The sequence below is a fragment of the Perognathus longimembris genome, chromosome 12 (assembly GCF_023159225.1).
Source record: "Perognathus longimembris pacificus isolate PPM17 chromosome 12, ASM2315922v1, whole genome shotgun sequence".
NCBI lineage: Eukaryota > Metazoa > Chordata > Mammalia > Rodentia > Heteromyidae > Perognathus > Perognathus longimembris.
In genome coordinates, this window is record NC_063172.1 from 46,769,235 (window position 1) to 46,796,827 (window position 27,593).

Consider the following 27,593-nt stretch of genomic DNA (forward strand, 5'->3'; position numbering starts at 1 on the left):
TTTTCGTTTATCCAGCCCTCATGCCTTAGCTGTTTAAAACGTGCTTCAGATTCCTGGTATTCATTTTGTTAAGTTGTTAATTGTTCAAAAGGCTGTTCCATGGAGTTTCACTCTTGAAAATACTACACATTAATCAACTTGAGCATTTATATATATATATATACATATGATCCTGTTTATGTAACATATTTATACAACCATTTAAAGTAAAAATAAGTGTTACAGGGTGAGAATAAGAAAGAGAGAGGGAAAAAAAAAACTGGAAGTGATTGTGCAGAGACCAAGTAGAAACAGAATCTAGGGAAGTGGCTAATATATAGCCCCAAAGCCAGAGTGAATACACAAGCAGACAGGAAATGAGAAGGAGGAAGAAGTGGAAATGATTATCCATAGGTTTCAAAATCTGTAGTTCGCAGTTAAGATACTGGCCTAGGCTAAATTCCATAGATGTCCATTCTTAGGCTCAGGATGTCTCCCTAACCTGAGGCCTTTGGGCACTTCAGGACCAAGAGCAAGGTGTTAGACAAGCAAGTGTTGTTCCAAATGCTTTAAACCTATATGAACACATGTCAACTTTCAAGGCAGTCAACTAAGCCTCAGAGCTTCAGTGACTAGACATAGATAAATGAATGAATTCTGCAGGATTGTTTTAATGAGGGCAGAAAAAATTTAATAAAGAATAGATTGTATTTTCTAATAATGAAAAATATTAGAACATAAAGATTAAAGAGGAAAGATAGTAATGAAAAAATAAAAGGATTCATGCAATGTGGAGAAAAGAGAATATTGGCTTTATCACAGTTTAGAAGTGACTGTAAAAATGCTACTATCCCTTGGCAATAGAAATATTCACCACAGTTTACAGCTGTTTCAATGAAGTGCAAATTTATACATGTTCTACAGAATCAAATTTCATCAGTTTATAACAGTTGCTAATGGGAGTCTCAATTATTCTGTAATTATTTGACAAGTTTAATTAATGAGTTATCAGTTGTTGCCAAAGTTTACAATTGTTATACTGAATGTCACTAACAATATACTTTAATAGAGATATATATTTCATGACATATAAGAACCATGCCACCAAGTAGAATTTTATCATTAATATAAAAATTAGCATGAAATCAACTATTCCATTATGACAAAAATACATAGTTTATAAAACAACATTAACTTGCTCTACATGGGCAACTGAATTTCTACTAAAATATTTAATTTAGTACCAAAAGAGAAATGAAGGGTTACTAACAGATAATATGAAGACAGTGCTAAAATTAAGGAAAAAGAAAGAAAGAGAGAGAGAAAAGACAAAGGAAGACCTGGGAATTCACCAGAGTTCAACATGAAGGTGAGCCAAGTAACCATCCATTTTAACTGAGACTACTATCAAGACTTCCCGCATCTGGTATAAGTAAGGTGTACTGCCCTATATGGTCTTTCATAAACATTGTGATTTAATTTGTAAATGTATCTACACCAGTTCTAAAATTACTTCAATTTCCACATTGTTTAGAATGTGGAGTCCCTGAAATAAATAATCCTGAAGCATAATTTCAGCACATACTGAATTAGTTTCTTTTCTGCATGAAAACAGTCTGATTTGTATCTCTCTCCTATCCCAAACCCCATTCACCATGGAGAATTTCCCATATCTATAGTCAAATGTTTTAATTTATAGGAAATTCTATTTTTTGCCACTGGCAATGAAATCACAACGAATAAGTTCCACAGATTGCAATGAAGCCCCAGAGAGAATTCTATGCTTTCTGTCAAGCATATAATTTAAGGTTTAATAATGCATAATATATTTATACAGTTTATCAAAGCATATCTCTTTTTGAGGAGAAAAAAAAGACAAAAAATAGGTGCCTAAAATTTTTCCAAACACACTGTTGTATAAATGAGTTATTAGCTTTTATTACTTAAGTATTGAAAATATTTTAATTAAAGCAATTGATTAATCTCTGCTCATTTATTTTGCTTTGTAATATCAAAGGCCCTAGCAATAACCTGGTTTCAAAACCCATAATAGACCATCTTTTTCTCTTATTTATCTCTCATAGGAGAAATGAGAGAAAGTTGACAAAGGCATACATTTGCAGTTGTTATTGTTTTGAAACACTGAACAATTTTGTGTGTGTGTGTGTGTTTGGTAAAAGTACTTTATTCTCCACTCGTATTTGCTTTATACTTTGTTTTACAAAGTTATTAAGTTCCCAGCTTTATACCAAAATGTAAGAAGACCGGGCTATATTTTGTTTTTGTTTTTTATAGATTTTTTTTTCCAGCGCTGAGGACCCAACTCGGGGCCTTGTGCTTGGCCAGGCAGGCGCTCTTCCGCTGAACTAAATCCACAGCCCCAAGGCTATTTTTTAAGGCCTTTATCCTATTAAGAGAAATACTGTACCCTAGAGCTACTCCAGCCCCTGTGGTGTCTGATGGTTTTTCTTCAGTATTGAGTATGGATAAAAAGGAAAAAGTCAGGTGACACCTGCCTGCAAAAATATTTATTCAATTTTGTGTTTTGAACAATAATCCATTATTTATTTATTTTGCCTCCCTGGGACTTGATCTCAGTGCCTGGGCACTGTCCCTGGCTTCTTTTGCTCAAGGCTAACACACTACCATTTGAACCACAATGCCACTTTTGGCTTTTTCTATATAATGGTGCTGAGGAATCAAACCCAGGGCTTTAATGTGCGTGAGACAAGCACTCTACCACTAGGCCCTACTCCTATCCCCCCCCCAAATCCATTCTTAAATAGCAGGCGTACTTGAGATTTTAGAATTTTCTAATATTTTCCTTAAAATACATCTACTGTGCTTTGTGATATGAAAGGATAGAGATGGGTGAGCTCTTTAATATTTCTATCACCTAGCGCAAGAACAAAGAATTGTTTTTGTTCATATTGGATATACACCTATCATTCATGCCAGAGAAGCCATCATGCATGATTTTATGAGGACAAGGAAAATATTTTTTTTTCCTAGTGTACACAGAAGCTATTTGGAAATAGGTCAGCAAGACCCTGTATTTCCCATTTAACTCTACCAGTAAAAAGGCTCATTGATATGAAATATTGGGAAACAGAACATGAAAAAAAATAATGATTAAGCAAAAGACTATGTTCGCATTTCCCCATAAGGGTATTCATAAGCAATAACAAAAAACAAATAACTTAAGGAAAGAGAAATGGCACAGCCTGTCTTTCCTTTGATTCTCTCTTTCTCTTCATTCTCCTTTTATTGTAGAGTATGATCATCAATACGTGGTTATCAGAAATAAAATGGAAAAATAGAAGTTAAAAAAACAAAAAACCTCAATTGCTAGTACAAATTCTCTGTAAAAAGAACTAAATAATATACTTGGGACACAGGGCTAAAGTCAGTTACTCCCAGGTATATTCTTGGTTTATTTTTTAAGTCAAGACACATGCTCAGTTATATAGGAAAACATAACATCACATATAACAGGAATTCACTCCTGGCACTACAATTAATAGAATTTTAACAAGCATATTATATTTTCCTCAATGTTCCAGTTGCCTTATATAGTAATAGTTATGATAATCATGTACATAATTGTTAGAAAGGTCTGATGATGTATATAAGGCAATCAAGTAAGACCAAGCCTTTAAAAATCCTGGGCCAGGGCTGGGGATATGGCCTAGTGGCAAAGAGTGCTTGCCTCATATACATGAAGCCCTGGGTTCCATTCCCCAGCACCACATATACAGAAAACGACCAGGAGTGGCGCTGTGGCTAAAGTGGCAGAGTGCTAGCCTTGAACAAAAAGAAGCCAGGGACAGTGCTCAGGCCCTGAGTCCGTCCAAGCCCGAGGACTGGCAAAAAATGATAATAATAATAACAATAATAAGAAAATACACATTATTAAAAAATCCCAGACCAGACATTTATCTATGAACTTGATAAGAAAAATAGGACAACATAACTAAATTTTCCAAATTTTGTCTTCAAGAGACTTGAAAGTAAGTTAAAGTGAGAATTCATTTTGTAACGTTATTACAGTTTGTAAACCATTCTTCTTCAAAGCTCTCTAATGAAAATAGGATTTTTCAATTAATGATTTTTTTTCTATATACTTTCAACACTCATCCAAATATAATTTGAATACAAATATTAAGTACTAAAAATACCAAGCCTATATTAAACTTCTATATTTTGCCATTGCTCCAAAGTATATAGCTTAACTATGTCCATAATTTAGCAGGATTTCAGAGAGGTTATTTAATATATATGAAAATAAAATTTTATATTATTGAATGAAAATCAATGTTTCCTTGGTATAATTGCTGGTGATAATCTACTGGTATAAACAAGTGTATTTTATTACTGAACTTCAATTTGTGTTCACATTTTGTGAATATTCATGTTAGAATGATAAGTTAAGATTTTATACAAATGTAACCTAACAGTGGCTTCATTCCTGGTATGGATTGTTTGTACCTTCTCACAGTGTTCATCTTAGAGCTCCAGGATTTACATTCAACCTGTCTATCATGCAGAGAACCAACTGTGTTCCATTATCTTCATAATATACTTGTTCAGTACTATGATTGGAATATACATAAAGTTTCTTAATCATTTTAGTCATTTCTACTCTTACTATTTCCAGCCATTCTAATGTCACTATTTCCAGCCATGCTTGATATTTTTAAGTAAAACTTTACAAACCATAAACATTTCAATATCAAGGCTTATTTTTAGAACTAAACTATGGTTACCACATGTATAAATGATGATAAGCTAAAATGTAGTTGCTCAATGATTACTTCTTGAAAATGTTGTAACAAATACATGAACACATTATACATATGTAAACTTTATTGAAAAATATTTGAATAATATGAAGTAAAATGTGTAGCACACACAAATCTAAGGCATGATCCAATTATGCAGGAAAAATCAATGTTTTTGTTTTTACTTTGTTCTATAATGATACTGAATTTATTTACTTAATCATACAAGCCTGTTTTGGTTTTGCTCTTTTATTATTAAAAATAGTCTGGCAATAAATATTTGAATACAATCTCAACTATAGTTTTGCTATTTATTTGTAAAAAAGTAACCAGAATGAGATCACTGAATTATGATTATTTCCACACTTTAATATTTACTATACTGTACCTTTCTATCATTTTAAAATAATCATTCTAATCTCCATCGTTTTAAGCAAGTTAAATTTATGCTAAGACATTATCCATCTGAATTCGTGGAGGATCTTGTGATCAAGAGCATAACGGTAACAAGTTGGATAAGAAATGCACTTGCTTCACATATGAAACTGTAACCCCTCTGTACTTCACTTTGACAATAAAAAAGAGAAAAAAGAACATAGAATAAAATCTACCCTAGAAGAGATTTTTTCAAAAATATATTATATATTATATATTTTCAATAAATGCTGCAGTATAAGCAGCAAGTGCTTGATTAAGACACTATTATCCGAAGAAAACTATGAAGACAAGAAAGCTCATTGAAATTTGGAAACTGTGGTAAGTGGTATGTTTAGTCACTTTGGACTGCCCTAACAAATTGCCATAAACTGAGTGAGCTGAAAAATAGAAATAGACTTTCTCAAAGTTCTGAAGGCTGGGAAATCCAAAGGCAAGTTTTTAGCAGGGTTGAGTGTCTAGTGAAGGCTCTCTTCCTGATTTGTTGTGGCTATATTCTGTCTTCTGAATTTGCCACATTTCACTGATTTCTAGAAGCTACTAATCCCTCTAGACCTTCACATGCATGATCTCGTTTTCTAAATTACATTCTAAAATCTCTAACCCCAAATTGAATATTAGGGTTTCAACATACAAGCTTGATGCAAGTATGGTTAAAACGTTGTTTATTCAACAAAGGCAGTGATTCTTTTTTCTTTTTTTTTTTGCCAGTCCTAAGGCTTGAACTCAGTGCCTGAGCACTGTCCCTGGTTTCCTTTCCCTCAAGGCTAGCACTCTGCCACTTAAGCCACAGCACCACTTCGGGCTTTTTCCATTTATGTGGTGCTGAGGATTCGAACCCAGGGCTTTGTGCATACTCGGCAAGCACTATACTGCTAAACCATATTCCCACCTCAGCGTAGTGATTCTTTAAAACTAAGATGTCTAAACCTAGAACAAACCAACTCTCAATGCTTACTTGGGTTTTGGCTTCCCAGAAATATCACTCAGGTACTTAAAGGACTTTCAATGTTGACTCCACTTAACCAATATTGTTAGGTTGTAAAGATTTGTCTCCTAGATATTTCACTCCTTGATATTCAAGCTAATCTCTGGAATTCTGAAAATCTAGAATGATGCTGTCTCTTTCAGAGGTAAAAATTGCCAAATATAAATAATACTTTAGGGACATTCCTTAATTTCAAATGGAAAAATTAATGAATTTTATAATACAATCAGTCCAGTGTTGTTTTTATCTGACATAAAGTAGATCCACTGAGTTAGATTCATGAAGACAATTGATGATCGAAGAATAAATAATATGATTCTAGGTACCAAGCTGAAGTCACAGGAAGTGAAACAGTCACAGAAAATGTGTATAAGAACTTATAGAAATAAAACTTCATGCAATGTATCATTCCTGGTGGGCCCTTGGTAGCAAAGGCCCTGGGGAGATGAATGTAGCTACAGGAATAATAGATAATTTTAGATTTTTATGAGTCTTGGGTATAATCACAAGGGGAAGAATAAAAAGATAATTCTTATTATATAAACAACAGAACATTGAAGATGAACCTTGATGATTTGTACTGCCTATGATATCTCTTCCTTATGTCTACATTTGATTTGAATGTGGATACCAATACTGAATAACTTCGGAGAAATATGGAAAAGAGCTATATTAAAAAATTTTCAGGTACCAGGAAAGATACTCTCGGTAAATTTATTTAATGTCTCTTAATTCTTGCAATAAAGTATTTTAAGTTTAACTATACTTTATAATTGAAAAAACCTAAGCATAGAGAAAAAATAATTTACTTTCTATATAACTGATTTCAGAGCAATTGCACTGCTACTAGGCCTTATATCCAGAGCCTCTTACTCTTAGCTTTCAGCTGGTATTCTACCACTTTTTTTCTTCTTTTAAATGTGTTATTGTCTTTAAGTAATTGTACAAAAGAGTTGCCATTCCCCAAAATCTGACTAGTTCAAAAGTAAGATTTTGGCTCTAAACTCCTTTCTGATCTTACTTATATTTATGCCAGACTTACTAAAGTAGTATAGTATTAATATATGTTGTATAATTTACTATCGCATTCTATCTTTACTCGGGCCAATATAATGTATCCTTTGTTTTCAGTTGAGATTTCCATGCATTTATTCAAGTATCTTTCTTTAACCTTTACTCTTATGTGTTCTATTGTTTGAAAGATATTTTATGGAAAAAGCAAAAGAGAAAAGGCCTTATAAAATATTGTTTAACTTAATCACATAAACATAATAAAAATTCACTACAAATGTATATTTTAATGTAAGCTGGTATTCTACACAGAACCATATATTAAGCATGATGCATTGGTAAGATCGTACCTTTATCAGATATCAGATATCTATCTTTAAAGGTAAATGGACTGCTTATTATACGAACTATTCTGAAGATGCTCCCCCAAAGACCAAAAATTACTGTAGGTGTCAACATTGTATATACTGGAAAATAATTAGTATCTGTATACAGAACTTAGAAGATCTCCAGGAACATCTGTAATAGAGGTCTCTTGCAGACAAAGCAATTGTATAAATGCCCATCATGTAAGCCCTATTGATTCAATATTTTAGGGAATAGAGTTTTTTGGTTAAAAGTAGGCTGAAATACACTTTCAAAATACAATGAAATGTCTAGCATTTAGTGATGATTTGACATTTAAAAATGGTATCTTAGAAATGAAATAGAGTAATTTAATCAACTCCTTAGTGAACCTGACAGTAAAGCTCAAAATCCAAATGAAAATCAGAGCCTCCTGCCAATACTGTTCAGGAAAATCATCCCTGAGTAGAAGCCACGTTGAAACTTAAGGAGAATCCATTTTAAGGAGAATCCATTTTAGTAATCAGTTCAAGTAATGGAATGAGGTTAGCAAATCTGTTTTGTCCTATGAGTCCTTATATTTCTACCTGCCTCTGAAAACTACAGTCAAGAAATCAGATTGGATGAAAATTTGGACACTATTCTCATGTTTTAGGAAACTACATTGTAAGAAATCCTCAAATTCAGATAAGCTATATTCCTAATCTTTATTTGGAAATCACCTAGCAAGAGTGGATAAAGAAAAGTCTCAGCCTTTTCTCATTTTCTTTATCTTTCCCCTTCTTCCTTTCCTCCATTGCTTTCTGTCTCTCTTACCTACTTCTTTCCAATGACAATATAATTTGCTATTTATTAAACACATCTGTTATTTTTTTTCTGAAAGACAGTTGTAGTGGTTTTCCTGGAGATATAAAGTATAAACTATTGTAGTCAAACTATTCTGTGAAGACAGGAAACAAAGTGGAAGAAAGAAGCATAAGAAATTTTAAAATTACAGAATCTATATCAAATGAGTCCAGAAAAATGGCAATTGCACTGCTATTGGGCAGAGCCTCTTACTTATATCCAGAGCCTCTTACTCTTAGCTTTCAACTGGTGCTCTACCACTTCTTTGCTTCTTTTAAATATTTTATTATCTGTAAGTAGTTGTACAAAAGAGTTTCCATTCCCCAAAGTACAGTGCATCTTGATTACTGTCACTCCTTTCACATTCTCACCCATCCCTCCCAACCCACTCCTTCCTTTTACATTATAGGTTCTATATTTAAATTTTTGTCTTTTAACAAAGCAGTTTATGTGTACAATGGACATGGATGTATATCATTGCTTCAACATCTTCATACTTCAACCTATCCATTCCCTTACATTTCTCAATTCTGTAGTATAGACAATGAATTCATTTCTACTTTCATCCCCCTTCTCCTCTTCATTCTTCTGTCCTTCTCCCTTTGGTCCCACCCTAAACTCTTACAAGTCTCCATTCCCTAGTACTTATTTTATGCAAGGAAATGGGAAGGCTTGGGGGAAAAAAAAACTATATTAAGCAAAGTAATCCAGGTCCAGAGAAACATATGTAGCATGGTTTCTCTCATTTGTGGTAGCTAGAATGTACCTATAAATGTCTAAATAAATGTATTGGTGGTAAGTAAAGAGTTACAAATGAATTAACTGAAGTGCAACAGACTCTATAGAGAGAGCAAATAGTGTAATTCTTTTTTAAATTTTATTTTATTTTCTAGGTGAGTTACAGAGGGCTTACAGTTATATGCCTAATGTAGTGAGTAGATTCCTTGTCAAACTTGTTACCTCCTCCCTCATTGTTTTTCCACCTGCCTTTCTTCCAGTCCCCCTCCCCATGAGCTGAACAGTTAGTTTACAACATATTGTCTTGTAAGTACTACTGTTGCATTGGTTCAACCTTTATCATTTATGTCATCATTTTGATGTTCCCCTTCCCCTCCCTAATTCAGATAAACATATATACTATATTCTGGGTACCAAAACCAAATACAGTGACAACAGTGGCTATAACATAGGGGGAAAAATGCAAGGAAAAAGAAATAATTTTATACAGTACATTGAAAATAACATTAAAATGACTTGTTTCCATATCTTCAAGTTCTTTTCGCTTAGCATCATCTTATATGATTGTATGTACATAGTCATTGTGTTATTGTGATCCTTTGCTAGGACTATACTAGACATATACTAAAACTAGATCAATGCTCTACCATTTTCTGCCACTTGAGGAATTTCTCCACTCCAGTATGGCTGGTTATTGGGGCATGGAGTCTCATAGACTTTTATACCATGTTTGTATTTAAACTATGATCCTCAAGCTCTTAGCAACTAGTAGCTAAGATTATGGTACGGGACACTAGAACCTTACCAATTTTATGTTTTTTAATGTGAATATGTATTTCCACTTCCCTCACATAATTACAATTCCAGTGAGGGCCTAACTATGTCTACCTTGACCTGTTAATGAAGTCCCTGGCCTAGTACAAGGTCTTCCATGGACTCAGTGCACAGAGACTATTCCATTAGTGAATGAAGTGTAGCTGGGGGAAAAAGTTAAGAGATGTTGAAATTCTAGTCTATCCTCTTATTTTCTAAGGCACTCTCTTACCAACACAAGGAAAATGAACCAGAGGAACACCAGTGGAACATGAACCTTATCATTCCAGCCTGATGTTGAGTTGAGAAGCATAAACAACCATTCACAGTAGTGCATGGGGAGAGATAGAAGAATGAAGGGGGAAAGGAAGTGTAAATTAGGCAAGAATTCATTGTATGCACCACAGAATTGAGAAATATAAGAGAATGAGTGGGTCAAAGTGTGGTGAAGATGCTGAAACGATTACATATGTGCTTCCAGCTTAGCAGATGGCCACGCAGACTCTATCACAGAAGTACAATTAGGTATATGTATTTCTCTGCAGATATGTCACCAATTTTAATCTTCTCAGGGGAGACTATAGCCTAATCCTGTGGTTTCCCAAAAGTGAGTACTTACCAAGTTGTGATTTGCAATGTATCTTTAATGATTCATGACTAGATTTTTTTAATCAAAATACTTCACTCCCTCCTCACTGAGGTTTTGCTTTCTTCAGTTTGTTATTCATGGTCTGAAATTTATTAAATGATTTTAAATTGCATGCAGTTCTGATGAAGTTTTTGACTGTCCTGTGCCATCCTACCTAGGATGTAAACCAGTGAGCCATCCCATTGCCCAGCATAACTTGATTACTCCTGTACACTATTTGCTACTTAATTGCTTCCTAGCTCTCTAAGTTACCAGATCAATGATAGAGGTATTATAGTGTCAGGTTCTCATCATCATTTACTGACTAATGATGTCATGACTCATCATCAACACAAGGATAGTACAGAGGAAATTCAAATGTGCCCAAGGGAAGAAAAAATATTTCCTTAAAGTGAAACATTTAAAGCACAATAAGATAATTTAAGAGAAAGAGAGAAACCCTATTTATGCAACTTTTTAATGGTGTGTTAATGTAAGTATATTCTATTTTTACTATTATTTAAACTGTCTAAATTTGTAAATGAAACCTTATCAAAGGTATGTATAAATAGAAAAAGTGGTATATGCAGAGTAAGTATGTATCCACAGATTTAAACATTGGAATGTATCCCCAGGGGGTGAGGGTGGACTACCATAGGGTAGGCTAGAATGGAACAGCATAAAAAGCTTGCAAAGAAGCAAACTTATCAGCGTGTACTGAAAAACATTTAAAAAGCATCAGTCTCTTGCTGGTAGAAAATCCTTCTGTCCTTTGAAGACAGATGAATCTATTTTATTTTGCTTACTTTGACCAATCAGCTTTGTTATTTTGGCCTCCTATTGCTTTTGCCCCCTCCCTCCCTCCCTTCTTCCCTCTATCCCTTCCTTCCTTTCGATTTCTCTCTTCATTTCTTTTTCTTTTTTTTTTCTTGCTGTCCATTCCATAGCAATCACAAAAATACAACCTTTTAATGCCTCTTCCACTGCCATTGGGTAATAGAGGAACTTGTTTTATATTTAATAGGGAGAACTACATGCAGGAGCTGAGAAGACATGCAAGTGTAAAGTAGCCTGAAGTCTCAGATTTGTTCCGAGGTGGTCAGAGATACTATCAAGTGGTTTGACATTCCATTGTCTCAGAAGTGGCCTCAGTGTCATTTATGCTTAGTACTTGAGCTGGCCCTTCATGCCTGCTTAGTAACTATAGAAGATAACCGAATTGCTTGTTTTAAAGACTTAGATACAAATTTGAGAAGTCTGGGATGACTAGTTTTAATCCTTTTCCTAGTTAAGCTGTGAGATGAAGTAAGAAGTCAAAGTTTTGACGCTGAAAGAAGTATACAAGCATCTCTCACAATTTCTCCCCTTATATTTTAAAGTTCTTCACTATTGAAGGAATTAGACTTTAAATTGGCATAAGAAAGAAAAAATAACTGAAATATATTGGTCAAATTACTGGTTTTTTAAATCTAAAACCAGAAACATTATTAAAGTATACAGCAGAATAAAAAAATCAAAATCAGGAAACAATCAATTAAATAAAGTGTGCAGTAGACTGTTTTCCCCACAAATAACTCCATGAGCATGTTACTAAAAAGAAATATTAAGAAGCAGAGATTATTTTGTTCTGCCTCTACTTAATTGGAAGTTCTTAGGCAAATACATGAATTTGTCTTCTTTATATTTCTCTGGAAGGGCATTAATTATCAAATAATATGTATGTATATATATATATATATATATATATATGAAAACTCTTAAAAGTTTTCATCTTTAACTTTTGGAAGAGTTGACACAAGTGGCAGCATTCAAGTTTGGATGAATTTCCTCTTTTTGAGCAGTTCTCATCTAATTGGTCTCTGAAATGTTGCTTGGTAGTTATCATTGCCTAGCTACACTCCAGTTATTCAAAGTTCCTCAGCACTGGGAATAGTTTTATTAGTTTCACTTGTTTGTTTTGTTTTGTTTTCCAGAAGATCTGTCTTTTCTCATATTGAGTAGGAGAAAATAGTCAAATGGGAGTCAGTGCCAACAAGACTCTTTTGGCCAAATTCCACCCAACAAGGGCTTACAATGAGTGGCCCTTAGAGTTATCTCACATTATAAAATCAAATCTGATTGTCTTATAGGTGATGTCATAATATTTCTGAAATTTTTCTCAGGTTATTATGTCAGAAGCCAATCTTCTTCAGAATATCAACAGATAAAAGGTTTATTGCTTTACAAGGAAAAGTATAAAACTAAGACAATAAAAGTAAATGTTTGCTAACTGTATAGACTAGTACTTGCTAGATTTATTTTCCATGAGTTTCACTGCAAATTCTCTGGAGAAGGACTAAAACTACAATAACAAAAACTTAAAATAGCCATGTTTAAAATTTTGGAAAATAGTGTAGTAATTGTTGAAACAGTCTAGTTATTTCTAGTGTATTACCACAGTTTTGAATGATGATTCTTATTGACAGCATTACAAGAACATTATTTTAGCACACCATACTACAACTGGGAACCAACAGAAACAAGTCTCTAAAAGGAAAGCATCCATTAACATTAAGATAGAGAACAAAGCCTGGTAAAATTTTGTCCTAAAAATTCCAGAAGATTGATAAACTTAGGGAACATGAATATATTGAGTATACAAATAAGTCTTTAACATGTAACATCACAGTTACAAAGACATCACACAACACATTAATTTCAGTTTGGCAATCTTTAATCTTTGGCAATCTAAGGTAATGAGTTCACATAAAATGCCAAATTTAGCTAGGAACTGATGGTTCCTGGCTATTATATCTATTTAAGAGGTTAGGATTTGAGAATCACCATTGAAACCAGCCTGGAAATGAGACTTTATTTTTCTTTCAATTAACAAGTAAAACAGCCAGAAGTGAGTTCTGGCTCAAGGGGAGGAGAGCTAGCTTGAGCAAAAAAGTTGAAGAACAGTACCTAGGAACTGAGCTCAAGTCCCAAGACACATTCTCTTTATCTCAATCTCTCTCTGTCTCTCCCTCTCCCTCCCTGCCTCTCCTCTCTCTCTCTCTCTCTCTCACACACACACACACACACACATACACAGTGCCAAATTTTGTTAACAATGTTATTGATCTATTACAAATTGTGGGATAGTATCAGTGATACAAATTGGCCTTATTTCATAAAGTGTAATGAAAATCATATATACAAAGTTATTATTTAATTCAGAAAGTTTGATATTTGCCAGATTGGTAACAGCAAGTTTGCCAAAATGGTAGTTTGTTTGTTCCCCATCTTCATGTTACTGATTACCAATAGCAGAAGTGTCAAAGTTTCATTGTCTATTTTTCATGCTGAATTATTTCTTCAAAGTCACAAAAGAGAATAAAAAGTGAAAAGATATAATAGCTCTTTTACATTAATTTTATAATAAGAATGATTGAAAAGATACCCATAAGCAAGTACACATAACCATACAGAAAAAGTTATACATTATGCATGCTTACACTGAAGCACACATAAGCTCAAGAACAGGCAAAAACATAGTTTAGAGAACACAAATACATAGGTGAGTTATTTGTGAGATTTCTAGAATGAGCAGAATGAGTTGTGTAAAGTGGTATTTTCATTTGGGGAGACTAAAATTAGTGACTGAAGCAAGGTCCAATCTTTGATATGGCTGTCCAGACTTTGAGGTTCCATTAAAGTGATTATCACAGACCTAGATTAATAGACACAGACAAAATATAAAGTGAACAGAACAACTCATGGGGGGAGAGGGAAAAAGAGAGGGGGAGGGGGAAAATAAGGGAGGTAGTAATAAGTTGGATAAGAAATGTACACACTGCCTTACGTAACAAACTGTAACACCTCTGTACATCACTTTGACAATAAATAATTATTCAAAATAAATAAATAAAATGTAACAGAAATAATTATACGAATTCAGATAACACTCTTAGGCACAGCATTCTTTTTATTTGTTCACTTACTTTTTTAGTAGACATGGTCATATATATTACTCCCCAAAAGTCAAGATAGCCTTAACACCGTTCATGATTTAGCAAATAACAATAGAATTCTAAAAATACACCCTGAATTCCCTGTACCTTACATTCCTATCCAGCACAAAGGTTTTGGATGATACCAATGATCAGAAATCTCTCTGGATGAGAGATTTAAATTTAAGCACTTCAGTATAATTTTTCCACACAATAGTAAAATCCAAATAGTATAACTGAACCCACAAAAGACTCCCCAGAGAACCTCCAATGCACCAGAAATCCAAAGCATCTCTGATAGAAAATAGCAGAAGCCAAAGTTGGATCAGCAGAACCAAAAGTGCTTTAGAAAATCCTCCACAGAGCAAGGTAAAAGTAAGGGGAGGGACCAAAGTGCAACAATCAAGGTGTTCTCACCAAGACAAGACCACAGTGCTCCTCCTGCATTGTGCACCTTTCTCTGCATAGCCAGGTGAGGACAGACACACAACAGCAGTTGCCAGTTGATCTCAAAAGAGAAGAAAATTTTCTAGAATAAAAGTGACTCCAGCACTTGTGGTAAGTCTGTTTTATCTCTCTTCTCTACAGAAGGTCTACTAACTGTAAGTGGTTAGTAGCTAAGATGGGCATTTTTCTCTTGGAATGGTGTTTAAAAGCTGAAGCTGGAAAGTTTAGACTACAGGAACTCAACATATTAAGTCTGTCCATACATCCCACTATGTCAGACAAAGAAACATGATGAAATGTAAAAAGAGAGAATGTATTTACTGGCATCTTTAAGAAGACAGCACTTCAGAACAGCTTCAGCTGTCTTCCAGACTTGTTTTGCTTTAAGAGAAAACATTAAATTTTGATAAGACATACACTGAATCTGTGGATCATGTATGGTATTGTGCATACTTCAGTAATATTAATCCTTCCAACCCAGAAACACAAGATATTCCTCCTCCTTGTGTCATTTCTAATTTCATTTATCAGCACTTTAAAGTTTCCAGGGTGCTGGACTTTAACCTTCTTGGTTAAATTTACACGTATTTTAATTTTTATGACATTACAAATGAGATTATTTTATTAATTTTTTGAACAAATGAGTGTTAATTCTAGTAATATATAATAAAGGGCACAAAAAATGTATATGTATTGTGTGTATATAACATGTTTAACATACATATCTGTATATATGAGAAACATATGTTAAATCAACATATTGCATGTATGTGATTACATTACATGAACATATGTGTACATATATACATGTGATATGCATTTATTTATCATTTTCTTTTTTTTCAAATTTTTATTATCAAACTGATGTACAGAGAGGTTACAGTTTCATACGTTAGGCATTGGATATATTTCTTGTACTGTTTGTTATCTTGTCCCTCATACCCCCCCTCCTTCCCCTTTCCCTTCCCCCCCCCAGGTATTCAATTCATTTATACCAAACAGTTTTGCAAGTACTGCTTTTGCAGTTGTTTGTCCTTTTTTACCCTGTGTCTCTCAATTTTGGTAGTCCCTTTCATTTCCTACTTCCAATACCAGTATACATGATTTCCAATATACTCAGATAAGATTACAGAGATAGTGTAGGTACAACCACAGTAAGGTGATACAAGAACATCATCAATAATAGAAGCTACAGATACAGATGGGACATTGAAAGTAGTTACAACGGTGATATAACAATTGTCTCCATAACATGGAGTTCATTTCACTTAGCATCATCTTAGGTGATCATAAGGGTATAGCTATTGGGCCTTATGATGCTCTGCTATGACTTGCATAAACCTGTACTAATTATTCCCAATAAGGGAGACCACAGAGTCCATATTTCTTTGGGTCTGGCTAACTTCACTTAGTATAATTTTTTCCAAGTCCTTCCATTTCCTTACAAATGGAACAATGTCATTCTTTCTGATAGAGGCTTAAAATTGCATTGTGTATACGTACCACATTTTCCTGATCCATTCATCTACTGAGGGGCATCTGGGTTGGTTCCAGATTTTCGCTATTACAAATTGTGCTGTGATGAACATTGTTGTGCTGGTGGCATTACTGTAATTTTGTTTGTGGTCTTTTGGATAGATATCCAAAAGTGGGGCTGCTGGGTCATAGGGGAGTTCTATATTGAGCCTTTTGAGGAATCTCCATACTGCTTGCCAGAGGGGCTGAACCAGTTTACATTCCCACCAACAATGAAGTAGGGTTCCCTCTTGGCCACATCCCCTCCAACAATTGTTATTGTTACTTTTCTTGATATATGATATTCTTACTGGGGTGAGATGGAATCTCAATTTTGTTTTGATTTGCATTTCTTTTATGGCCAGTGATGTAGAGTATTTTTTCATATGTCTATTGGCCATTCTCATTTCCTCATCAGAGAAGTCTCTTTGTAAGTCGTTAGCCCACTAGATGAGGGGGCTATTGGTTCTTTGCGGTTTTGTTTTGGAAGAAGGTAATTTTTTTAGTTCTGTATATATTTTAGATGTGAGGCCTTTGTCTGTTGAATGTCCGGTAAAGATCTTCTCCCAGTCTGTGGGCTTACAGTTTATCTTGCAAGCTATGTCCTTTGCCGTGCAGAAGCTCTGCAGTTTGATGCAGTCCCATTTGTCCAACCTTTCTTTGATTTGTAGCCTTTATGGGTCTTTGTTAAGGAAGGTCCGTCCTGCGCCAAGGAGCCCAAGTGTTTCTCCTACACCTTCCTTTAGTGTTTTCAGGGTGTCTGTTTTGATTTCAAGGTCTTTAATCCATTTGGAATTGATTTTAGTGCAAGGTGATATATAAGGATCTAGATTTAGTTTGTTGCATGTGTTGAGCCAGTTTTGCCAGCACCACTTATTAAAGAGGCTATCTTTCTTCCAGACTATTGTTTTAGCTCCTTTATCAAAGATTAATTAGGCATAGTTCTGTGGGTTCATTTCTGGGTCTTCAATTCTGTTCCATTGGTCTTCAGGCCTATTCTGATGGCAATACCAAGCTGTTTTTATTACTATAACTTCATAATGCAGCTTGAAGTTGGGTATTGTTATTCCTCCAGCACTGTTCTTTCTGCTTAGGATTGTTTTTGCTATTCTAGTTCATTTATTGTTCCATATGAATTTTTGGATTGCCTCATCTATTTCATTAAAAAATGGTGTTGGGATATTAATGGGTCATTGAATATGTAGATAGCCTTTGGCAATATTGCCATTTTGATTATATTAATCCTTCCAGTCCAGGAGCATGGGAGGTTTTTCCATTTCCTTAGTTCTTACTTAATTTCGATTTTCAAGCTTTTAAAGTTCTCATCAAAGAGGTCTTTCACTTCTTTGGTTAAGGTTATTCCTAGGTATTTTATGTTTTGGTGGGCTATTGCAAAAGGAGTTGCTTTCCTGATTTCAGCCTTGGTCTTTGGGTGGTTAGCGTAGAGAAAGGCCGTTGATTTTTGAAGGTTTATTTTATATCCTGCAACTTTGCCAAAGTTTTGGATCAGCTCTAGTAGCTTGGGGGTAGAATCTATGAGGTTCTTTAGGTATAGGATCATGTCATCTGCGAAGAGAGAAAGTTTAACTTCATCTTTACCTATTTGGATCCCCTTTATATTTTATTTTTGCCTAATTGCTCTGGCTAGGAATTCTAGTACTATGTTCAAGAGAAGAGGAGAGAGTGGACATCCCTGCCTTGTTCCTGATTTTAAAGGGAATGGCTTTAGTTTTTCACCATTTAGAGTTATGCTTGCTGTTGGTTTGTCATAAACTGCCTTGATTATATTCAGGAATGTTCCCTGGAATCCCACTTTTTCCAGGGCTTTTAGCATAAATAGGTGCTGGATTTTATCGAACGCTTTCTCCACATCCAGAGATAAAACCATGTGGTTCTTTACCTTGCTCTGGTTGATGTGGTGGTTTACATTAATAGACTTGCATATATTAAACCAACTTTGCATCCCTGGGATGAACACAGTTTGATCGTGGTGTATGATTTTTTTGATGACCTGTTGAAGTCGATTGACCAGAATTTTGTTGAGAATTTTTGCGTCTATATTCATCAGGGAAATCGGTCTGTAGTCCTCTTTCTGTGATGAGTCCCTGCCTGGTTTTGGGATGAGGGTTATACTGGCTTCATAGAATGAGTCTGGTAGTAAACGTTCTCTTTCAATTTCATTGAAGAGTTTGAGAAATATTGGTGTGACTTCTGTTTTGAAGGCCTTGTAGAATTCTGCAGTGAATCCGTTTGGACCTGGACTTTTCTTGGATGGGAGGTCATTTATTGCCGTTTCTATTTCAATACTGGATATGGGTCTGTTTAGAAGGTTTAAATCTTCATGGTTGAGTTTGGGGATATGAATTTTTTGTAGGAAATCACCCATTTCTTCCAAGTTCTCGAATTTGTTGGCATAAAGGTTTGCAAAATAGTCCCTTATTATTTTCTGAATTTCTGTTATTTCTGTGGTGATGGTACCTGTTTCATCTCTTATCTTGTTTATTTGAGTATGCTGCCTTCATTTTTTGGTCTCGTTTGCCAGGGGTCTGTCTATCTTGTTGAATTTTTCAAAGAACCAACTCATTGTTTTGTTGATTCTTTCGATGTTTTTTTTCGTCTCTAATTGATTTAACTCTGATTTGGTTTTAATTATTTGCTTCCGTCTATTGACTTGGGGTTTGGCTTGCTGTTCACACTGAAGAAAATTAAGGTGCTTCCTTAAATTATTGAGTTGCTGTTTCTTCATTTTGTTGATGTATGTACTCAGAGATATGAATTTTCCTCTGAGTACTGCCTTTGCTGTGTCCCAAAGGAGCTGGTACTTTGTGTCCTCAACTTGGTTGAAGTTCATAAACATTTGAATTTCCATTTTAATTTCTTCAATGACCCTCTGATGGTTCAGCAGTGTGTTGTTTAGTCTCCATGAATTGCAGGATTTTCTGTGGTGTCTGTTTGAGTTGAGCTCTAATTTTATTCCTTTGTGGTCTGAGAGAATGCAAGGAATGGTTTTGATACTTCTGAATTTGTACAGATTTTCTTTGTGCCCTAAGATGTGATCTATTTTGGAGAATGTTCCATGTACTGCCGAAAAGAATGTGTATTCTGTTGTTGTTGGGTGGAATATTCTGTAGATGTTGTTTAAGTCTAGTTGGTCTATGTAATTTTTAAGATCTGTTGTTTCTTTGTTCAGTTTTTGGCGTGTTGATCTGTCCAGAGGTGATAGTGGAGTGTGAAAGTCCCCAACTATCAATGTGTTTGGGTCTATGAGTGTTTTTAGAGTCAGTAGTGTTTGTTTGATGAAGTTGGGTGCTCCTGCATTTGGTGTGTAGATATTTAGAATGGTTATATCTTACTGTAGGAGCGATCCCTGTACTAGGATGTAGTAGCCTTCTCTTGTTTCTTCTTACCTTTTTTAATTTGAAGTCAATTTTGTCTGATACTAAGATTCCAACTCCAGCCTGCTTATGGGGGCCATTTGCTTGATATATTTGAAGCCAGCCTTTCACTTTTAGAAGATGTTTACTTTTGCTGGATAGATGTGTCTCTTGGAGTCAGCAGATAGATGGATCTTGATTTTTGATCCAACTTATGAGCCTATGTTGATTGATTGGCAAATTAAGTCCATTAATGTTGAGAGTTAGGATTGAGAGATGATCATTTGTTCCTTTCATTATCACTATCTTGTTTAAAGCTGTGTCTTCTCATTTCTTGATCTGATGTTTACTATTTAGGGTTCATTTCTCTGTCTGTATTGGGATCTTGATTATTTTCCCTGTATAGTACATCTTTGAGGATTTTCTGTAAAGCTGGTTTGGTGGAGATATATTCTTTCAGTTTTTCCTTACTGTGGAAGACTTTTATTTGACCTTTGGCTATAAATGAGAGTTTGGCTGGGTACAGAATTCTTGGTTGGTAGTTATTTTTATTTAGTGTTTGGTATACTTCAGTCCAGGCTCTCCTTGCTTTCATGGTCTCTGCTGAGAAGTCTGGGGTAATTCTGATTGCTTTTCCTTTATATGTGATTGTTTTCTTCTCCCTAACAGCTTTAAGGATTCTTTCCTTGGACTCTACTGATCCTGTTTTGATCACAATGTGTCAGTGGGATGTCCTATTCTGGTCTGGTCGATTTGGGGTTCTAAATGCTTCTTGTATCTGTATAGGCCTTTCCTTCTGGATATTTGTGTAGTTCTCTGCTAATATTCTGTTAAATAGATTGCCTATCCCATTAACCTCTTTCTCCAAGTTTTCCTCAATACCTATTATCCTTAAATTTGGCTTCCTGATCGTGTCTTGAATCTCCTGTAGCATTCTGTTTTGTTGATTGGACTGGATTTGTATTGATTTTTGATCTTTCTCCTTTGAATCTAAGGAATCTTCAGCTCCTGAAATTCGATCCTCTGCTTCAGTTAGTCAGGACTGTAGGCTAGCTAGTTGATTTGAATCTCTTTTCCTTCTGAATGGTCTTTCCTGATGATTTCCATGTCATTTCTTAGGTCTTGTATGGACTTCTTTACTTCATTAACTTCATTACTTTGGTTTTGAGTGTTGTCTCTCAAATCTTAGCTATCTTTTCATTTGACTCTTGAAGTTCATTTATCTTTCTATTTGTGGATGCCATGATAGTCTCCATTAATTTTTGCTTTGCCTCCTCACGCTCTAGAATAATTGACTGAAGAGATTCAAACTTTTCATTTATCATGTTTATCAGTAGACTTTGTAGAGCATTTTGGGGGTTCTCTTCTATGTCTTTGATTGACTGCTCTGCTTCCTGCTTGTTTTGAGTTGGGGATAAGAATTCATTGTTTGCCATCTTTCTTGTGTTTCTTCTGCTCATTTGAATTGGGGATGCCAGTCTACCAGCACCTGTGAGCACCTTTTAAGACCCAAAGCAGCCCTTATCAAGCACTGTTGTGTAAATCTTACAAGTTCACAATTATATACAGATACCTTGTATACCTGTCCATAAAATTAGATTTGGTGTTCCTAAAGAATACAATTTCAATATAACTACTGATTCTGGGCCCTGTATTCTTTAGTTACTTATTTAATGTTACAACCCTATACAAAATTCTTGTTTTTATATTAAGTTCTTTTAGGACTGGCTTTCTCTATGAACCCCTTTGATTCACTCGGATTAAGCTGGGATACCCTCTATCCAATAACCAGGAGTCAATGGGACCTGGAGGTCCAGGCAGTAAGTAAGGAGGGTAAGTTGGAGGTAGTAAGGAGAATAGAGTAAAATGTATTGGGGGGGTGATTTTGGTTTAGTTTCAGTGACGTGGAAATGTGGAGAAGAGTAGAATCAGTAGAAAGCATAAGGTTAAAATGAAAGACAATGGAGTTAGCAGAAAAAAGTGGAGGTGTTATTTATAGGAAAGTAATTTTTAAAGAAAGAGAATGTAAAGAGAGAAACAAAGAAAATTACTGGAAGACAGATGCACAAAACAGAGAAAAATTATTTAAAAAGAAAAATAAATCAGAAAAGGAACAACCCAAACAAACAGACAAACAAAAACTTGATAGAACAAACTGGTAAAAATGGAAAACAAACAAACAAACAAACAAAAAACCAACGACGTTTCAGAAGTGAAAAAATTAAAAAGAAAAATTTTTTTTAAGTTTAAAAAATGTTTGAAAAGAAAAAAAAAAATGGAATCCTCCTTGTTTGGGTAGTCTTTCCCCAGTCTCTGGTTTCCTTGGGATGGTCTGCAGTCTATTTTCCTGATTGGCTGGTTTGACTTGGTTTCAGTTTGCAAGGGGTGGATCTGTTCTGACCCTTCTCCCCTGTTGGTGCAATCCTAGGTCTCTGTGGTTCACACAGCTTGCAGGTGTGCCTTGGGCATCCTCTGTAGATTTGGACGTGAACAGTCTCGGGAACTGTGGCTCCTCTGTCTGCTGTGGGGCTGCTGCCTTTAATGCCTGGCTTTGAATAGGCTGTGGACTCAGCAGGGCAGGGTGCCTCTGGCCTGTTTTACCCGGCTGAGAGTTGCTTACCTGGGGGAGGCTCCTTCCTCCTGGGCTGGGCGGCCTCCTTGGGGGAGATGGCTATGGAATGCAGCTCTGTTTTGGGCTGGGAATTGGGCTTCCTCTGTGGCGGGACCATTTAACTTTCTCAGGAACTGTTTGTTCCCCTGTCTGGTGTTTCCGTGAGGCCGGGAGCTGCTCGCTGCTTTCACTTTAAATTTAGAAATTCTGGTGGGCAGGGTGGGGCACCTCTGGCTAAGCCGAGGCCCAGGACACACCTCCCGCCAGGGCAGGGGGTGTTCTCCTGGGTGGAGCTGGCTCTCACTGGTTGGTCCCTCTTGCCCTTTTCAAAGATGGCTCCTTTGACCTCGCTTTCCCCAGGCCCGCTTTATTTCCAATCTGTTCTGACCCTATGCCAGTGGCAAAGATGGTGCTTTGCTCTGGCGGTGGGGGAAGGGATGCCTTCCAAAGCTGCTCTGTGGGCGCGAGTGAGAATATCTTTCATGGGGTACTCACACTTTCTCTGCAATTTCAGGTCGTCCGTGCTCAGTCGCCATCTGGAGGATTTCTCCCTTGTCTCCACTGTGTGCTTTAGCTGTGGGGAGTGCAGGTTGCTGTGCTGGGCACTGTGCCGGCGCTGGAACTGGCGCAGCGGTGGGACGCCGTCCGGAGCTCAAATCTGTGTTTTCAGACTAGCAAAGTGGATTTTTCCTTCCTGGCCAGAATCCCTGTACTGTTAGAACTTACTCTGGATCTCTATCTAGGAGTAAAAGTTTCAATGGGGTGAGAAAACTGCAGTGTCGGAGAGAGCTCAGCTAGGGCTCTGCTCCTCCTCTGCCGTCTTCCCAGAAGTGTCCTTATCATTTTCTTTATTGTTTCAATTCTCATTAAAGAAATATGACCACTGAAAATAATGTAGCAGCGAGCATGGAAATACAAATATATCTTTGGAAATTGATTTCATATTCTTTGGGTATATTATATATTGTAGTATATATATATGATCAAACATGTTTGAATGTTTTCATCGTTCTTTCAAAAGTATTCTCAATAAACTAAGAAAAATCCTTTACTAAAGAAGGATAGACAAGTAAAAAGTATTTTAAATGTATATATACACAGATATGTACATGCAGGTATACATATATAAACTACATATATATGTGTGTACATGTTCTCAGCAACAGTAGAATGTGGGTCAGAATTGGAGTTAATTGCCAGAAGCCAAGAAACTACCAAAAAGAAAAAGAAAGAACTAGAGTCAGTCTTTCCCTATCGAAATGGTTTGGCTAACACCTTTATTTCAAACTTCTCAACTGCAGAATGGTAATATCATGAAATTCTTTTGTAATAAGTCGCCCAGTTGGTGGTATTTAATTATGAATACTCTAGGAACAAAGACATAATTTCATTGTTTCCTGTTTAGCATATACTGGGACCAAAAGTGTTTTCTCCTTAAAGTAACTAGAGTAGCAGACGAAATATTAACCTCTTACTGACATTCCTAAGTCAACCCTTAAAACTGATGGTTAATTTCACTTTATTCATAGGTTACAATATCTGAATGTAAGTTGAAAATATTAGTTTTCCAGATAGCCTGATATTAGACATAGTTTAAATTATTGCCTACAGCTCATTGCTTACAATGATATGTTGTGGTGACCTAGTTCTCAATTATAAAATTTTTCAATGTTTAAAAATAGTAAATTTTTTAAAGTTTAAAGTATTCCAAACAGTTGATGTGGCAAAAGATTTCAACTTATTTTAAACTTGTATGTTTTCCTAAGGTTTTAAAAATGCATTTTTATTCTTCTTATTTAATCAGTGCAGGATTGCATCCATGTAAGAAGATATTTTGTGGAAGGGAAGTTAGTCCTGCTGTGCCTTGCTCAAATCACCACTAAGTCATCTGGAGTGTGTTGAGCTAAAACAAATGTATTACAATTTGTATCATTACTAATCTATTGTTATTATTTCTTCAGGCAAAAAAAGAGCCAAAATAGTTACATTTCACAGTTTAAATGCCAAATTATTTAATATCTTAATGCTATTTGCAAAATATGTGGCTTCAAATGGAAATTTCCACTAATTTACTTAATAAAAAAAAATTTAAGCACTTCTGCTCATATGTACCAAACTATACACAAAATATGATGAATTAAGAAGGAAATGCTGTTAAGAGAATTACTGTAGCCATGAGGAAACTATTAGAGCAGACTTTTCAGTAGTATGAAGTTCTGAGATTTGATTTTTAAATGATGAAACATCCAATAAGCCAAATGACTCTGCATAAACATGTACATGGAATAAATTATTCCAAATGGAAGCATGGCTGTTATTTGTTCAGCTGTTTTAGTGGTTGGAACGTTAGGAACAAAAGCTATTATTGTTCAATGTATTTTTTCACAGGAAATAGACAGTGGCAAACATACAGTAGTTCAACACATGAGATCAGAGACATGGTTTTTATAGTAAACCAAGAACAGATGTTGGAACGATTCAAGACCTTCACAGAAATTATTAGTTATGTTTGCCTTTGAAAGCAAAGAAAGTTTACAGAGACTCAGATATCTGATTATATTAAGAAACAGACAGGTTTTTTCAAACCCAAAATCTTTAACTCATTCAAGCTAAAACTTTCTAATGCATATATTCTGAATTTGTTACTCAACACTATGACAGAGTACTGGTAGAACTCATGCTGCACTACTGCTTTCCAAAACATACGTAGTATATGTGTATGTATACATACACATGTCTACTATATAGTCTAAGTACACTTTCCTTGAAATTACAAGGAGTCTTCACATGAACCTAGGTAGACCCATCCTCCCAACAGGAGTTATGCCTAAGTAACTTATTTAGTAAGAGTCAATGATATCAGTTGGTTTAGAAACATTAAAACATTAAATTCTCTTTGCAGGGATATATTTTAAAAGCCAACAAGTTGTTTTGATTTGCATTTCTTTTATGGCCAGTGATGTAGAGCACTTTTTCATATGTCTCTTGGCCATTCTCATTTCCTCATCAGAGAAGTCTCATTTTAAGTCTTTAGCCCACGTGTTGAGGGGGCTATTAGTTCTTTGTTGTTTTGTTTTGGAGGAATGTAATTCTTTTAGTTCTGTATATATTTTATATATGAGGCCTTTGGCTGTTGTATGGCCGCTAAGATCTTTTCCCAATCTGTCGGCTTTCTGTTTATTTTGCATGCTATGTCCTTTGCCCTACAGAAGCTCTTCAGTTTGATGCAGTCCCATTTGTCCATCCTTTCTTTGATTTGTAGCATTTCTGGGTCTTTGTTAAGGAAGTTTCGTCCTGTACCAAGGAGCCCAAGTGTTTCTCCTACTCCTCCCTTTAGTGTTTTTAGGGTATCTGTTTTAATCCATTTGGAATTGATTTTGGTGCAGGGTGATATGTAAGGATCTAGTTTTAGTTTGTTGCATGTGTTGAACCAGTTTTGCCAGCACCACTTATTAAAGAGGCTATCTTTCTTCCAGACTATTTTTTAGCTCTTTTATCAAAGATTAAGTGGGAATAGTTCTGTGGGTACATTTCTGGGTCTTCAAAACTGTTCCATTGGTCTTCAGGCCTGTTCATGGGCCAATACCAAGCTGTTTTTATTACTATAGCTTTATAATACAGTTTGAAGTTTGGTATTGGAATTCCTCTAGCACTGTTCTGCTTAGGATTGTTTTTGCAATTCTGGGGCTTTTATTTTTCCATATGAATTTCTGGATTGCTTCCTCTATTTCATTAAAAAATGGTGTTGGGATAATAATGGGTATTGCATTGAATTTGTAGGTAGCCTTTGGCAATATTGCCATTTTGATGATATTTATCCTCCCAATACAGGAGCATGGGAGGTTTTTCAATTTCCTTAGTTCTGCCTTAATTTTGTTTTTCATGTTTTTAAAGTTCTCATAATAGAGGTCTTTCACTTCTTTGGTTAAGGTTATTCCCAGGTATTTTATGTTTTTTGAAAGTATTGCAAGATGAGTTGCTCTCCTGGTTTCATCCTCGGCATTCAGGTCATTAGCATATAGAAAGGCCACTGTTTTTTGAGGGTTTATTTTATATCCTGCAACTTTGCCAAAGTTTTGGATCAGCTCTAGTAGGTTGGAGTAGAGTCTATGGGGTACTTTAGGTATAGGATCATGTCATCTGTGAAAAGAGAAAGTTTTTCATCTTTTTCTATTTGGATCCCTTTTATATTTTCTTCTTGCCTAATTGCTCTGGCTAGGAATTCTAGCACTATGTTGAAGAGAAGGGGAAAGAGCGGGCATCCCTGTCTTGCTCCTGATTTTAAAGGGAATGGCTTTAGCTTTTCACTATTTAGAATTATGCTTGCTGTTGGTTTCTCATAAACTGCTTTTATTATATTCAGGAGTGTTTCCTGGAATCCCAGTTTTTCCAGGGCATTTAGCATAAATGGGTGCTGGATTTTATCGAACGCCTTTCCTGCATCCAGAGATATAACCATGTGGTTCTTTACCTTTCTTCAGTTGAATGTCCTATAACAAGAAAACTAACAATAATAAATGTTGGAGGGGATATGGCCAAAGGGAACCCTACTTCATTGTTGGTGGGAATGTAAACTGGTTCAGTCACTCTGAAAAGCGGTATGGAGATTCCTCAGAAGGCTAAACACAGATCTCCCCTATGACCCAGCAGCCCCACTTTGGTGCATCTACCCAAAAAAACACAAACAAGAACACACTAAAGCCACCAGCACAACAATGTTCATCGCAGCACAATTTGTCATAGCTAAAATATGGAACCAACCCAGATTCCCCTCAGTAGATGAATGGATCAGGAAAATGTGGTACATATACACAATGGAATTTTATGCCTCTATCAGGAAGAATGACATTGCCCCATTCTTGAGGAAATGTAAGGACTTGAAAAATTATACTAAGTGAAGTGAGCCAGACCCAAATAAACATGGACTCTATGGTCTCCCTCATAGGGAATAATTAGCACAGGTTTAGGCTAGTCACAGCAGAGGATCACAAGAGCCCAAATGCTATGCCCTTATAAAGACATAAGATGATACTAAGTGAAATGAACGCCATGTTATGAAAATGAGTGATATATCCCTGTTGTAATTACTTTCAACATGCCATGTAAAA